Source organism: Tamandua tetradactyla, chromosome 26 (assembly GCF_023851605.1).
Source record: "Tamandua tetradactyla isolate mTamTet1 chromosome 26, mTamTet1.pri, whole genome shotgun sequence".
NCBI classification, from domain to species: Eukaryota; Metazoa; Chordata; class Mammalia; order Pilosa; family Myrmecophagidae; genus Tamandua; species Tamandua tetradactyla.
Window position 1 is genome coordinate 24,955,636 of NC_135352.1, and position 12,435 is coordinate 24,968,070.

The 12,435-nt window shown below is 36.7% G+C and overlaps 1 pseudogene; it reads left to right on the forward strand.

Moving 5' to 3' along the window:
• Window positions 1-7,499: 7,499 nt before the first annotated feature.
• Window positions 7,500-12,435, forward strand: part of LOC143669636 (isopentenyl-diphosphate Delta-isomerase 1 pseudogene) — a 78,824-nt pseudogene continuing 73,888 nt past the window's right edge.

Below are 12,435 nucleotides of genomic sequence, written 5' to 3' on the forward strand. Positions count from 1 at the left end.
AACAAATGGTGATGTCTGCTATATTTCTCTCCAAGCTTTTTGTTTCAAAGAACTTCTCTGGAGGCATCTTCCTTCTGCCTCTCCAAAAGTCTCTGGCTGTGTGGCTCTGAAGCTTTTTCCAAAATGGTTCCCTCATATAGGACTCCAGTAAGAGACAAAACTTTGAATGGGTGGAGACACATCTTCAAGGAAACCACCTAATCAACAGCTCCCACCCATAATTGGAAAGAACTTAATAAAAAATTTGTTTCCAGCAATATTGAAACTGAATTTAAAAGCATGGCTTTTCTGGGGTATACAAACAGAACACTTATTTTTTTTAAATAAAGTTTTATTAAAACATAACCATAAAAAAACTTATAACCATGCCTATTCATTTATATACTGTCCACAGCTGCTTTCCCAAGACAATGGAAGGTTGGAATAGCTGTGATAGAGACTGTCTGTTTTGAAAAACTTAAAATATTTACTATCTGAAATTCTACAGATAAAGTTTGCCAATACCTACTTAGGGAGATTAGGTGATTTTTTTTATTGGATACTCCTTTTTTTATGTTGAATAATCTTAAAATAAATATAAACACTTTGGAAAGGCAGTTATTCTGGAATAACCACAACTATGGGACAAAGATATGAACAAAGTTATGAACAAAGTTATGTCTGGTACCTGTTTTTCATGGTGGAATCCCATTAAATGCCTTGGCTGGCTTTTTTTTTTTTTTCTTAACATAACAACATATAAACACGAACATTCTTACCATATGATCATTCCATTCTTGGTATATAATCAATAACTCACAATATCATCACATAGTTGCATATTCATCATCATGATAATTTCTTAGAACATGCGCAACAATTCAGAAAAAGAAATATAAAGAAAAAAATTCATACATACCATAGCCCTTACCCTCCCTTCATTGATCATTTCAATCTACTAATTTTATTTTAACATTTTTCCCCCTATTATTTATTTATTTTTAATCCATATGTTTTACTCATCTGTCCATAAGGTAGATAAAAGGAACATCTGACACAAGGTTTTCATAATCACACAGTCATATTGAGTAAGCTGTATCATTCATCTTCAAGAAACATGGCTACTGGAACACAGCTCTACATTTTCAGGCACTTCCCTCGAGCCTTTCCATTATAACTTAACTAAAAAGTTGATATTTATATAATGCATTAGAATAACTTCCAGGATAACCTCTTGACTTTGTTTGAAATCTCTCAGCCATTGACATTTTTGGCTGGCATTTTTGAAGGCAGATGTAGTTGTCTGCCAGTAAAAAATAAATGCTGATCAAGTTTCAAAGTTTTGAACTCTTATCCTTGTGCTCCAAACAAGAGATTACCTGATAAATTATTCCTTCCAGCATCAAGCTGGCAGGCCGACCTATATATTTTCTTCCTCAGAAAAACAGCAAGCAAAGACTAATTTGCTTCTTTCATTATTCATAAATGAAACCTCATCAAGTCCTTTATCAGACCCCTATGCTGAGAGTCCTAACACAAACCTAAAAACTAAGTTCAACATCAGGCAAATATGAGCACGTTTCAAATGCACATTCCAACGTCACTGTCCCTTTTAGGATTGCAGTTTAGACAGCCTCAAGGGATGTTATGGCTTCTCTTGAGAAAAGTCAGGCTTCACTCTAAGTGTGAATGATGTACAGAGAGGCATTAAAGAAGACTGATATTTGCTGTTGTAACTGAGCCTCCTCCAGCCCTCTCCATACAGCCCGCAATATTTTCCATCTTGTTTAATATTGTCAACAGGTCATTCCATGAAAAGTCACAAGTTGGAGTTATGATGCTGTTATCTTCAACTACTTGTTCAACTTGCTAAAATAGAAGAAAGTTTATTCACAGAGAAATAGACTTTCCTGGGCCCTAGCTAATGGGATGTGCCAGTGGCAGCATGATCAGGTAGAAAGGGCGTGGGCATTGGACCCATTTGATCTAGGTTTAAACTGCTATTTCCTCATCAGTGTGGCAAGAGGCACCTAAATACTCTGAGCACCAGGGCCCTCACTTGGAAAAATGAGGTGTTCTTTGCAAGGTGGGCTAGAGGATTAGCTAATGTAATATAAGTAATATAACTAGTTGTATACCTAACAGATATGCAAAAAGCATTATTATATTTCTTGCATCTAGAATTCTGAATCTTTTTCATGTTTTTGGATTTACAATATTACAACAGATCCCTAGAAGCACTATATTCTCAAAAGGCCAATAAAAGACAGCACACACCCAGCACTTACTTGATAATGTAAACATATCCTTGAGATAACTTAATGAGATAACACCCAGCCTGGCTCTTTCTAGTGTTGTGATTCGCCTCTCTGGTTTGTATTTCTCATCTACAAAGTGACAGGGTAGAAGTAAATGTTCATATTAGTCCATATCAAGTATAAATTTCTATGATATGCAGATCCTAATTCCTTTATGAAAGTATAGTGCTCATAGCAATTATCGATTCTCTTTATTTACATATTTGAAGTGGTCTATAGTACAAAATGCATTTATGGTTGACCTGGGAATATGGTTTTGTAATTTAATACATGTATGAGTACGGAATTTTAGAAATTTGCTTTAAACAAAATGATGGCATTCCACATCAGGCTCTCCCAACTTCCCTCTGCTCAAAGCTGTCCCTGACCTCCTACTCAAGGTCACATCTCTTCCTGATGTCAAGTACCAGATTAAGCCAGCCTTCTCTTCCGTGCATTCTCTTTTTCTTACTCTCTTGCTTCTCTGTCCTTGGTGCTTTTTCTCATGACTGCTTTCCTCTTTTGAGGGAGTTAATGAAGTCTTTTGGTTTTAAAAGCCTCTTAATGATTTGTAGACTGTGTGTGGAAATTAAGGCCAGATACTGAACAATATTAGCAATCAGCTTACTGCTAAATTATGTCAGTGTGAACCATGAAAGATAATTGCGAGTTGATCAAAATCTTTCCTAGAGTTTGGTTGTTATTTACACTCTGTTTTTGTCCTCTTAGGGCTGATTTCCTTTACAAAATTGAATTTGTGTCTCTGTTCTCCTGAGACCTCCATGGGACAGTATATTTCAGTTCAGTTCCCCTCCTTCTTTTCGTATTCCCCTGCAAGCTATTATTATGAGCTCACTAATAACAAATGAACAAAATAAATCCTTTTACTATAGTCAAATAATCTCTTCTCCAAGAGATAATTATTAGATCTCACGGGAATTTGTTTTTAAGCCCACTTCATAATGATGACTCTTCTCTCTGCAGATGCTTCATCACATTTAATAGAATGTAATCACAAACCATACTGGGATGTGTAGTGGTTGCTTAAAATCTCTCTCCTAAGAGGAAAGGAATAGGGAAAGTTAATTCTATCTAATGGCCCTTGATCTCCCAAGAGAAAAGCCTTTCTCACCCTGACTGAAAAAAGTGGTTTGAGAAACCAGGAACTCTGATAAGTAGCTTAACCATTATGTAAAAGGTTAGTTGTCCACTTGCACTATATGCCAAGGCTACTGTTTAAATAAGAAGCATTTAGACTTGCATATTCCTTTAAGAAAAACTGACAAGCAGAATAAGAGTCAGAGCTAATGCTATAAAAATGAAAAAGGAAGAAATCATTTTGAATCACAAATCATATAACAGACTGCTTTTTCATTTAATTATGGCAACTTTCCTGATGGTTTTACATATCGGCAAATATAGCAGATAATGAACTATTGATCAAAAAGAAGTTCAGGAAATGCAGAGCTTAACTAAATTGTCTATTTTCCCTTGCAAGGTACATTGATGTTGTAGGAGAAGGGGGGGCAATTTATTGATCCACTTAAAAAATCTCTCCCCCGCTATGACCCACACTGATAAAAGAAAGGGGGGAAAGCTGAGCACACTGTAAGACCAGATTGTAACTAAGAAATATTCCTGCAGAGAAAGAAGTACTTGGCCTTCTCAACTCTGATGTCATTGTCATGGTTTCTGCCTGGTGACCCATTTTGCACTTTATCAGTGCCACATGTAGAAAATAGCAGTCAAAGTTTTCACCTCAAAGCATTCACTTATCATATGGTGCTAAATGAAGTGCAGCAGATTTTATCTTGCCGATGAGACAGGAGCACGGCTAGCCTCTCTTAAGATGTTTTCCTTTCCATTCATTTCTGAAATAAAGCGGGTTGGGGTCAATTTGTAGAGAGGACTCTTGCCTCTGATGAGAGGTGAACTGGTTTACCTCTAATGCCCCATCTGATCCTAAAATTCTAAAATGGATCCCATCAGTATCAGCCACAAGTGAGAAGAGAACTGTTGTGAGCTGGGAAAGAGAAGATTATTATCTCCATAATTTAGATTTCATTTTAGTATTTTTATCCACTTACTCAATGAATGTCCTTGTGTGCCTACTACATGCCAGACACAGAGTCTGACAATGTAAGCTCTAAAGGTGAATTGGACATGAGTTAATAACCTGGTAGAAATAAACAAGTAAGCCACACCAACACCAAAATGTAACAAACTATACAATAAATGTACTCACACATTGCTATGGGAGAACTGATACAGGAGGGCCCGAAAATTTGAAATGCAAGTAGGATGCAAATTTTTAAGCCCCGCCCTCAACTGATCTGATTCAGGAAGTTGGAACTGGACTCAGATATCCGAATTTTTAATAAGGACCGCAGGTCGTTCTGAAGCAGACGATTCATCAGCCTCAACTTGAGAAACACTTAGAGAACGCTGAAGGCATTGTTGGGTGGTGGGGGGATGGGTACTTAAGGTGAGGAAAAGGCAAAAAAGAAAAATGAAGGCACAAAAACTAAAGTCTATCTTTACAGATGGTTCTATAGAGTCTAGATTGGGAAACATTAAAAAATGTAAATGAAAGACAGATAGAGGCCTGATCAAGAGAACTTCAGTGTTAATCTAAGGATTTGTTTACAATAGAAAACATCTACTTGGTACTTGACTGTTAAAGGTCAATAAATGGAATTGTGCATGATTGGAAAGATAACACACATCACACTGCCCCTATTGTCGGAAAATCTAAAAGTCCTTGTTGTAGCTATGCTGAGTTTGAGCTACCTAGAAAAAAGAAAAGAACAAGAGGATTGGTTTGAAATGATTTGGTTAAATCCATAAAGAACTTTACTGAGAATCTAAAAAGTAGAAAAGAAAGAAAAGCAAGAAGGCTTATGGCTGAATATTGTGATTTTGTAACTGTCACATTTACACCATCACTCATGCCTCCCCTAAAGTTTCATTCTGATGGACTACCCAGTGAAGTGGCAAACACACTGCACATCCCAGGCCATGCTGGACTCATCCAGCCTCAATCACTTAGAAGTTGCCACTTTCTTCTGAGATCCATCACTGAATGACCTGGAAGTCCTATTCTCACTCAACCACAGGGCCAGTGGTGCTGGACATACAAAGGTATAGGGAGAGCCGAGCAATTAATATATACTTATCTCTGTGTGTATGTCTACCTGAGTATCTATGTATCTACATATTTATCTATCTATCAGATGATCATAATGGCATAGAGAGAAATGATGTGGTATAAAGAAAAGGTGAAGTGCCTGTTTGGGGGTGAAGTTGCTTATACGTGGTGTTAGGGAAAACCTCAGTAATTAGGTGACATTTGAATATGGACCAGAAGGAAGAGTGAGGTGGCATTATCTAGGGGCTTGAAGGAAGAGAGTTGCAAATGATGACTTTTACTGTAACCTTCATTTGCAGGGTCCACTTTGTTGTGATGCAATATTGGATGGGTGTTTTCACAGATGTAGACCAGCATCCTATGGTGGTTATACAAATTTACCTAAAAAACATGAGATGTAATGTTCAGTAAAATCATAACACACTGGTCTTGCATAGACTATCCATCTTTCAAACCAACATATTTCCCAGAACAGCTTTAACCCACACATTGAATTCAGAAGGACTTTATTGATGTGGAACATACGAGCAGGACATTAAGACCCAAGGCAGCTGCTAACATTTAAATTCACCTACCAAGTAATATTTTATAAACCTAGATTTCCTCAAGTCCTCAACCATAAATAATGCAAGGTTAAACCAAATGTGGGGATCTCTGAGCAGGCATCAAGATAGTTGTTCCAAAGTTTCTTTATTCTTGCCAACTGAGCCATTTACATAACATGGTGGTTTGAGAAATGTAATGCTATCAATCACAGCCTCTGTCTTCAGGGAAAAAAAACAGAACAACAAATTTGTTTTCTCTTACAGAGATCTCTTTGGGTTCTGCATTTTGAACTATTTGTTCCCTGTAATCATAAGGAATTGATAAAATGTCGATAAATCTTCCTCATTCCAAGTTCAGGCCATGCTAGTCCAATGTTCTTTTTCTTGGCTTTTTCTAAGTGTCTTAAGTCCATTCTGATTCATTCTCTTTCAAATATACTGTTTTCTACTTGCCTGGGAATGCTTGCTGCAGGTCTCCTTTGTGTCTCAGTTGAGTTTCACAGCAAATTTTTCATCTCCTAAGACAGAGGTCTCTTTGGACATACATCTTGTCCTAAAAAAAACCTTCATTTTCTATCTTTTACCTCTTACATAATGTCAAGTTTCTTCTCAAATTCTCTAACACTGTTTAGTTTATACTCTCTTAAATTGGAAAATGGTTGTTGTCTCATAAAATTGTGTGCCTTCAGATTAGATAATGAACTTAGGCAATTAACCAAGAAGCCATCCTTGTGAACTCATTGCTAAGACAGTTTCTAATTCTGATAAAAATAAGTTCATGGACATTTTAACATATTGATTTCAAATAGTGTATTAATAAACAAGATAGATATACATCAGACTATTCAATTCTCTAAAGGTCAAGCGAAGAAATAATTACAATTCCAGAGCTGGAGCAGTAAACACCAAAATCCAATGTCAGCCTGTCATTTTAAGGATAACTGGGTCTCTGCTGTTCATTGTGAAATCCTTGAATATACTTAACAACCTGCTTGGAGTACATTGAGTTTATGGGAATGACCAAATGAGGTCTGAAAATTTATTGTAAGAAAATTGGGCAGATTATAGGATAGATATTCATTCTAATTTGGGGCTGGGCAGTAGCATGCAAAATATAGGGATCTGAATTGAATGACATTTAAATAGATACAATCCTGCATGTTATAGCTCTTAATCATTGTCAAGTGTCTCTCCTATTTAGTATATTTCTCTTAATTCTTGATGAGCAGCTGCCAGAACTCTCCCTAGAGCATGATGATACTAATATGATAATCTGTATAGCATTTTGCAGAGCATTTTTCACGTGTATCATCTTTTTAATGCTCTCAATAACCCCATGAAGTAACTGTTATTATAGATATTTCATGAACATGAGGAAAAGGAGACAATTAAATTGACCCAAGAAAACTTGTTGAGTAAAGATGGTCTTTTTCCTCCAAGAAAATGCGTATTTGTTGGTGTTTTGTTTCATTTGGCTGTGCATCATGCAATTCCTTTTCCTATTTTATGGAGTAAGTACAGGCATCACCAATGTATTGTGGTCCGATTGGCCAGCAGGACCTGCCTTCCATCATAGATGCTGTAAAAGGCCAGATCCTCCTCATTCAATATCTGGGAGCAAAGGTGAGTATGTGACTGAGGCCTGGTCAGTTTGATATTTAGGACTTTGAATCTTAAGGAAAAAATGCAAAGACAAAAGAATGATGAGAAATTGCCACAGATTTTTAGGTGTATCTAGCAATTGCCAAATTTGCAACACCCAGGCCAGCAATACATGGAGAGCCCTACATGCCACATAAATAATATTTAAAGTTCTAAAGCAATGTAACCAATGGTTAGATAATACAAATGACATACTTGCATTCTTCTACCTTGACAAAAGTACCTTCAGAAAAACTTCAATGGCCAGGTCCTAATTTAGAATTTTCAGATTCCTGGGAGTTGCAAGCTGGACGATGGTAATTGGGAGAAAGTGGACTCCTGGTGCTTGCCCCTAATCCACTGGCCCTGCTGGCTTCACTTCCATGTCCCATCTATGTCCAGTGCTATGAGGTGTTTTGTGCCTACACATGTGGGCATCCTAGCCCAGGAATCTAAGATCCATCCAAATCCCTCAATAAAAAGCTGCATATTGGCCATCCTTTAGGCCTATGAGCATGTTATCCTTTCCTGACTGAGAAGTCTTTAAAGAGGTACACTTGGGCCCTGGAAGTGAGTTCAGGATAATTTCTGTAGGGGATTCTGGGGATCTTATGTCTCCAGAGCCCGTAAAAGATAAGGTGTAGGCTCTACATTGGCATTTCCCCTAGGATTCATAGACTCCTTGCCATGGAGAAGGTCATAGACAAAAGAGGGCTAGGGTGGGTCTTTTAAAGCCTACAGCTCAGGGCAGGGGACATTCTAGCCTGGATGTAGGGGTAGTACAAAGGGTGGTGTTCCAGACAGGATTTTGTTGCTACTTGGCTTCTGGAGCACCTTTGGTTCCTGCTGGCTCTCCAAGCAGGTTCTCTTACCTCTAAGCCCTCTCTTTTGCTACTATCAGCAAATTCCTTTAAAAAGCAAGTTCATTTGTCATTGCTAGCAAATGCAGCCTTGTTTGATATATACAGTCTATCATTTTTCCATGGGGTGAGGTGGACAGAACATTGACAGTGACTGGATAGCGATGAATGAAAGCAGCTAATGATAGTCTGGGCGGTGTTAAGTACCATAGGTCCATGATTACTATCCCAATATTACTGTGGAAAAGCAAGGAGATGGGAGTGTCTCCCTGTCTGTATTAGCAAGTTTTCTCTAGAGAAACAGAATCAGCAAAAGATATCTGCAGATATAAAATTTATTAAAGTGTCTCATATAACCGTGGGAATGTAGAGTCCAAGGTCTGTAGGGCAGGCACAAGCTGGTAACTATAATGAGGTCCACCACAAACTCTCGGTAGAGGTTGGCTGGACAACCATTGGAATGGAAGAGTCCAAATCTGTAGGGCAGGCTGTGAAGCTGCAAAGGGTCTGAACAAACGCCACAGGTGATGCTCACTGACTGAAGAAGGAAGAGTGTCTCTTCTGAATCCTTCTTAAAAGCCTTCTGCTATTAGATTAAGCATCACTCATTGCAGAAGACACTCTCCCTTAACTGATTACAAATGCAATCAGCTGTGGATGCAGCTGAACTAATTACGATTTAAGTCAATGAAATGTCTTCTTAGCAACAGACAGGCCAGCGCTTGCCCAACCAGATGCCTGGGAACCACCACTGGCCAAGCTGACACATAAACCTGACCATGACACTGCCTTTCTATATATTCCATCAGTCTCACCGTTTCTTACCATCTTCCTCTCAGAGTAACTTGACCGAACCCTTCAAGTGACATGTTAGGGAAATGACACAGTACCTTGTGCTTGTTGCTGTAAACACTGAAATGCTATTTGGCTAACTTTTAGAAAATTAAAAATCTCTTACAGATCACAAAACTGGCAGATATTCATCATAGAAAGGACTCGTGAATATAAATAAGCAAAAAAGAAAGAGACACACACATTATCATATGATTTCACTGCCCAGAGATGACCACTCTTATCAACAGATCATTTTCTAGGCAGGTCTTTAAAAAAAGAAGGATCATGCTATTCATGCTCATTGAAAACCTGTTGTATTCACTAACCTACTATATCATCAGCGTTTTCATGCCAAGAGTTATTTTAAATGGTTCCATATTTTATCATCAAATGATATGAAATTGTCTAACCTAAACTTAATGTTGGACGTTCTGGTTTCCTAATATTTTGCTATTAGAAACAATGTTAATGAGTATCTTTGAAGTGAAATCTACATGTTTAATTCTTTCCATAAGGCATATTCCTATACATTCCTATATTCAAAGGCTTTTCATACTTACAGTATTTGAAGATAGTTTAAAATCATATAAAGTATGCAAAGAGGAATCATATATTTAATAAGTGTTCATTTAGCATTGATTATGAATTAATAAAGTACGATTAAAATTCACATTGCACGTATCCAACATATTCCATATGCTTCAGTAATATCTTTAAACAAACCTGGAGGGAAAAGAAGAATTTCACTTAATAGCGACTCAGTTTGAGGCTTTTCTTTCTTTTCTTGAACAGCTTTGTTGAGATATAATTCATATGCCTCAAAATTCATGCATTTAAAGTGTATAATTCAATGGCTCTTGGTATATTCACAGAGTTCTGAATCCATCACCACAGTCAATTTTAGAATATTTTCCTTACCTTGGAAGAAAAAACCTGTCCCCTTAACCAATCTCCTCATTCACCTTGAATCCCAGACAAGCATGACTCTATTTTCTATAGATTTGCCTCTTCTCAACATCCTTAAGATCTGCCTGTTCTCCACATTTCATATGCATGGAGTCATACATCATGTGATCTTTGTACTGGCATCTTCCCCTCAGCATAATATTTTTGAGGTTTATTTATGTTATGGCATGTATCGGCACTTACTGCCTTTTTATTGCCAAGTAATAGTCCATTAGTGGATATACCACATTTTATTTACCAATTCATCAGTTGATGACATTTGGACTATTTCCATTTTCTACCGCTATAAATCATGCTGCTATGAACATTCACATACAAGCTCTATGTGGTGATATATTTCATTTCTCTTTCTAAGAGGAGAATTGCTTCAACAGTGGTAACTCTGTTTAGCCATTTGAGGATTTAGCAGACTGTTTTCTAAATGCCTGCATCGTTTTGCATTCCCACCCATGTATGAGGGCCCCAATTTTTTCTACATCCTCACCAAAACTTGTTATTATCTATCTTTTTTGATTATAGCCATCCTAGCAGTTGTGAATTGGCATCTCATCAATTTTAATTTGCATTTTTTTCTGGTGACTGATGTGGTTTCTTTTTTAAAAAAAATATTATCTCTTCAAAATAAGTCTAGAAACGTTACAAGGGAGACATTAATTTCATTTGACAATGTCTTATATTAATATATCAATTGATTTAAATGCTCTTTAAAATATTAAAACCCTACTTTATCTATCTCTCTATAGTTGTAGATTTTTATAAATTATCTGTTTCTTATAGGTGCGTGATAATACTAAACAATTCTTCTGTTTTCTTATAAATGCAAACATTAATTGCTATCTGAGTTTTCCCTAAATTTATCGTTTATAATTTCATTATGCTTAATGACTATGCTATAGTAATGCTCTATTAATGGAGAGACACTGAACTGATAAATCCCAGAAAACTGATTTCTCTGATAGGGAAACTGATACATCTATAAAAAAACTATTTTAGCAGATCCAGAGCCCAGATTAATAAATTTTATGAATCTTTTGAACTTATAAATTCTTCTTCTCATGTACATTCTTAAAATTTTATTAAACGGGTGGATTTTTAATGTGAAAAGCTGACTCAGCTTAAAGAAGTTCATTTATTGTGAAATAATAGTGATATAATGTTAAATAAATACAGCATGGGAAACCATCTCCTTGAACATTGGGAATTAAATCCTACTGTACAAGAAATAACTCTGTGACAAATATATGTGAAAAATGTGTAGCTTTATTTTATGATATAAAAATGGTCTTCATCCCCTGAGGTAACAAGTTCAATACACAAGAGACTTAGAGGAAAGTCTGAAGGGCAGAATGGTGAATTTGCTTTTAATATGAAATCCACAAGTATATATTATAGGTCTCAGGTGGATTTGCAGAAAATCTTGTTCTCAAATGGATAAAAGTGTGCAAACCGCTTTGAATAAAAGAAAATTCAGAGAGTAGTATCTAAGGCATAAACCAAAGCAGGTATTTCATCAGCAAACTCAGAGGATGACTCACAGAGCTTCTGGAAGAATCAAGCTTTATAGTGATATACTTTCTAAAAAACAATTTCAGTTCCCTATTGTATCAAGGACAAGACTGACTGAAGATTTAGATCTAATCTAATGACATCTGGAGAAAAGACCGACCAGATGACATGGCAAGAGTGAAAGAAAGGCTATGAAGAAATGCTAACATAGATACAAGATTGTTTTTTTTTTTTAGCTTTGGCCTTTTCCTACCTCAGCTTGGCCACTCTATAGCTCTCTGAACTTGGTCAAATTGCTTCTGTTTCTCTGGTCCTCATTTATCTCATAAAAAAATTGGCAGCAGCCACATCCCAGGGTTACTGTGTGGATTAATTAGCATAACGCGTGTGCGAGTAGCCATCCAAGTTCAACCTTCTTAGTGTCTCTAACATAAAATAGATATTCAATAGTAATAATAAATTGAGTACCTTAAGCACTCTCTAAGTGCCTTACTTACATCTATTGACTCATGTAATCTTCACATTACCTCTAAAAGGAAACTGAGGCACAGAAACTGAAATACAGAAATGTTCTGTGACATGCTTATGGTAACATATCTATTAAGTGGTGGTGGGTCTAGACATGAACCCAGGTATGACATTTAAGCACAATACTATTA